Here is a 5,099-nt window from a genome sequence, read left to right on the forward strand (position 1 = left end):
TGAGGTCATAAAGTCTGTCGGGGCCAACTCAGCTACAAGAGCCGCATCCTGCTCCTCAATTACAACAGATCCACTGGTGGTATCACCGGAGCAACTCTAGGATGCCCTCGTCCTCTAGCAGGAGTTATGGCCCTCCCTCAGTCTCTGCCTTTACCTCTGACAACTGGCAGAGCCGCACCTCTGCCGCTAGGTAATGTCATCGCACGCGTCCTCACCATTTGTCAGAGAATAAGAGAAAGATACTTAGCACAACATTGACTGCACGAAAGGAGATGAAGAAAGAGAAGTTTCCTAACACCCTATAGCCTCTCAAAGATAAGTATGGACGTCTCCGCACCCATCCGCAAGACTCTACTAGGTCTGCTCATGACTCAAGAGACCTATGTGAACCTAGTGCTTTGATGCAAAGCTGTCATGACCCAATTCCCACCATATGCCGTGATAGCGCCCAATGTCGTCGTTAGGCAAGCCGACGGTGAACCATCAACTTAACTATTCATTCTTAGACCTTTCAAATCGTGGGTTTTTATTAAGTAAATGAAATTAGGTGTAGAAACCATGGATACATACTTATGTTCTTACTAAGCCATAAAGCAAGAATGAAACATAAAGCAAAATGATGATAATATTCGGTACAACCATAATCATCTACTAAAATTCCCAAAACCCGGTGTCACAAGTGCACGAGCAATCTAGTAAAATATACAAACCATTATAGCTATTGTCTGAAATAAAATAGACAGAAATGATAAATATAACAAGAAGGAGACTCTGGGTTATACAGATCAGGACATGGAGAGCATCTCACCACTAAGTCTCCGGCTAGTGCATAGCCCGCCCGAATGACCGCCTGAAGTACCTGTCTCAGTACCTGCACAATTGGTGTAGAAGTGTAGTATGAGTACGTAAATTAATGTGTGTTAGTAAGTATATTTTCTAACCTCGAAATATTAGTAACGAAGGGTCGACAATGACACTATTAGTGGTCCAATAATTAAAGTACATGAAAATAGACAGGCATGAAATACAACATGTAGCGATGAAATAAGTACTGTAACTAACGTGATCCTCCAACGTAGTAATAATATGAAATCCTCAAGTACTATATGCTATCTTAAACGAACAAGAAAATCAAGTAGATATCAAGTCTCAAGTCAAGAAGGAAATCTCATGTGAATTCTGACTTTTATCGATTATTATACACGAACTCTGCCGAGGTCATGCAGCCCGATCCATTATAATAGTGTACACTGCTGAGGTCCTACGGCCCGATCCATAGATGCATCTCAAATATATTGTCGAGGTCGTACGTCCTGATCCATAATGCTATTTCATAGCACTGCCGAGGCGTACGGCCCGATCCATAGGAATAAAGAAACTTTCCGAACTACGGGTCACATAAACACAACACAAGGATAGGAATATAAGGAAGACATGATTGTTTTTACCGACAATCAAGTATTCCGCCAAAACTCAAGGTAAAGAGGCCGGTCTAACATAAATTCTAATCCAATCTCAATTATAAATTTAAGTAACTAAACTAACAAATTTTGTTCAAGTAGTACAAATAAGGCATGGTAAAGTTTTATGTCTATCCTGACATAAATATAATTCTAATTACGCACGAACTCTCGTCATGTCATACATACGTAGCACCCATAACAAGTAGCACACAACAATCAGAAAACCTACGGAATAATTTCCCTCTTACAAGATTAGGCAAGACACTTACCTCGCTTCCAAGCCCTCTACTTGGCTCTCAAACCTCACTAGTCGCCTCAAAACAATGCTGAGCAACCCAAAACTAATCAAAGGACGTATAAATTAATAATTTTATGCTCAAAAGTTCATAATTTAACTATTAGAGTAATTTTCCAACCCAACTAGAAATTCCACAAAGTCAACATTGGGCCCACGTGCCCGGATTTCGAAATGTTTTGAAGATAAATGTTATCTATGGCATTATAAACTCAAATATATAACTTGTGCTCAATTCCATAATCAATTTCGTGGTCAAATTCTATTTTTACTAAACCCTTGGTTCTTCAATAAAATCCCAAAATTCCATAAATTTCTATGTTAAAATCTACCAATAATTCATGTATTTAACTGATAACTGGTTGAAATCACTTACCTTATGATGCTTGATAAAAATACCCCTCCAAAGAGCTCCAATATCGTCCAAGCCAAATGAAAAATGGGGAAAATCAGCCTAATTCCCGTATTAATAATGCATTCTGCCTGGGTCCTTCCTCTATGTGATCGCGGAAGTCTCTTCACGATCGCAAAGGCCAAAACTCCAGCTGCCCAAAAATTATCTTCATGTTCGCGATAGCCAGGTCGCATTTGTGATTCCTCTTGACCTCTGCCCTTCGCGTTTGCGGTCCCAGAGCCGCATTTGCGAAGGCTTAACGCCTGCCAAGAACATCCGCCCTCTTCCTCCTTCCCGTTCGTTCTTGGACCTCCCATTTTGCATAGGAGAGCCAGGTCCTCCCTCGCATTCGTGGAGCCTTCTTTACATTCGCAGAGCCTTCTTCGCGTTCGTGGAGCCTTCTTCGCATTCGCGAAGAGCGATCAACTTCTCCTCCAAAAATCCTCCCTCTCAATCGCGGAACACCCTTTGCGATTGTGAAGCACACTAGCACCTACAAAATCTGCCAACTTCAAAAATTCTCCAGGTGATTCTAAGCTCACTCGAGCTTCTGGGACCCCGTCCAATCATACCAACAAGTCCATAAACCTAATCCAGACCTACTCAAAGTTTCGGAATACATAAAATAACATCGCAACCAAGAATCGCACCTCAAAACCAAATTAATCAACTTTTAAACTTCAAACTTCTTCTAACCAACTCCAAACGCAATGAATCATACTTAGATAACTCGGAATGACTCCAAATTTTACGCACAAATCACAATATAAACCTATTCCAAAGCTCAAAATTCTAAACAGATATTGACTACCCCAAAGTGTACTTCAAATCATACTTAAAAACTCTAAAACCTTCAAGCAACTTCCAAAAATAAGTGTTGAAACTCCCCCGGTCCACCTGAAACTCGATCTGAATATACGCCCAAGTATAAATCATCATATGAACCTATTAGAACCTTCAAATCTCGATTTCGAAATTGTTTACTCAAAGTGTTGATTCACGTAAAATTTGGCTACCTTAGACCACTATTATGGAACTAAGTGTTCTGGATTTAACCAGAACCCTTCCAAAACCAAACCAACCATCTCCACAAGTTATAAAATAGGAAAAGCACATATAGAAAATCTTAAATAGGATAAACAAGGATCTAGAAAGAAAAATGACCAGTCGGGTCGTTACACTTTCCATGTCCATTTGCCCCGTGGCTATGAGTAGGTATTTTTGAAGTGGTCGTCGTACCTGCAAAGGAGCCAACGGAAGTGGATTATATTGGTGTGCAAATTTGAGGCAAAGTAGTGTGCATCACTGATCTCGTTCAATTTCACACCTTAATTCAAGGTTATGAAAACAGTCGATACAATAATAGAACCCAACAAGAGTCGGGGTCGAATTCCGCACTCAATACCTCTCGGTCAGAGAGTGATTTTGACAATTTGGCTTTCTCAAGTCCAAATGGGTATTGAACAAAACGGTTGATGAAAGCTCAAGTCGGGTTATTACTATCTCTAAGTTGAACCCTTTAATTGGGATTATCAATCTCTCGACTGACCCAATTTCTTGTTAGACAAGTTTTCTTAGAATAAGTCTCTCTTTCTCAAGTAGAGACCAAGTCAAATAGGCATGAACTAATATTTGCAACCATTAATTTCACAAATAAAAGCAAGAACAAGGCTAAATAATAAACATTCAACCATAAACAAGCATTAAATTAAACACCCATTAAGTTTACACACTAGGTTTGAGTCACAACCCTAGTGAATATCTAGCTACTCGTGCTTGAAATGGAAGAAATAGAAGAAGAAATGATGATTAAATTCATATTGCAAGATTAATATGATAAAATATAAATTAAAATAGCTCAAAATATGAAAAACTACTAAAAAGAGTAAAAGGAAATGGCTACTGTAGCAGCTGATGTAAAAAGTTGACCTAAAAATGTGAAACTCGTCTATTTATACAGGGCTGAAAATTTTTGACAAAAATGCCCTTTGGGAGGTTCTGCGGCCGCACAATTCATTGTGCGGTCCGCACTTTTCTTCAATTTGTTAGGATTAGAAGTCTACGGCTGCATAATTCTGATATGCGGTCGCAATGCACTCTTTCTGCAGTCCGCACTTTTACATGTGCGACCGCACTTTTCTCTTCTGCGGTCTGCACTTTTATATCTACGGCTGCATAGCTCTTCTTCTGCGGCCAACACAATTATTGTGCGGTCCGCACTTCTGGGGGACTTGGAATGCACCTTCTCTAAACTTTGCTTTGGCTTAGCTTTTACGGCCGCACAATTCATGTGCGGACCGCACTTTGCACCAAACTCTGATGGCTTTACTTCATAACCTGCGGCCGCAGATGATATTCTGCGGTCCGCACTTCTGAGCTTTTGTGCTTTTTATGTCATTGAGTTCAGATTACTCCTTTTTGAGTTAGATTTCATGTCGGGAGTTCATCTTCCATTATTCCTGCAATTAAGCATATTTTATTAGTTTTCGGGAACATAATTAAACGCTTTTAGACTAAAATAAAAGCTAAAAGGCACTAATAAGTAGTCAAAATCCTCACTTATCAATCGCTCCCCAAATTTAAGTTTTTGATTTTACTCAAGCAAATAAAGTAGTTCCCACCTCCACAAGTTAAGAGCCATTCTAGCTAATCAAAAGTGAGTCATTCACATATCAATTGGGACCAACATTTACCCACACCACTTATGATTATCAACAAGGCAACAAGTTAAACTTTCATTCACAAGGAAGATAGCTCTTTCATGTATGTCATTGTGGATCCCAAACTCCTCCTCCTCTACTCTCCATTTGCCTATCTCGCTTAAGAATTTAGTACTCAATCCAAAGATTTGCAAAATGTTCACTCATCTCTCTCAAAAGAATGTCGCAAGTACGGCTTTAAGTACCATAGGCTTTCCCCTCATGTAGATCACCTCTAATGTAAGCTC

The 5,099-nt window shown here is 39.6% G+C and overlaps 1 long non-coding RNA gene across 1 annotated transcript; it reads right to left on the reverse strand.

Moving 5' to 3' along the window:
* Nucleotides 1-626: 626 nt before the first annotated feature.
* LOC142178623 (uncharacterized) lies at nt 627-3,396 on the reverse strand. The gene is made up of 2 exons (XR_012706893.1): nt 3,317-3,396; nt 627-871 (listed from the first exon to the last, which is right to left on the reverse strand). It is a non-coding gene; the product is annotated as an uncharacterized LOC142178623 (long non-coding RNA).
* Between the last annotated feature and the right edge of the window lie 1,703 nt (nt 3,397-5,099).

The sequence above is a fragment of the Nicotiana tabacum genome, chromosome 24, assembly GCF_000715075.1.
Source record: "Nicotiana tabacum cultivar K326 chromosome 24, ASM71507v2, whole genome shotgun sequence".
NCBI lineage: Eukaryota > Viridiplantae > Streptophyta > Magnoliopsida > Solanales > Solanaceae > Nicotiana > Nicotiana tabacum.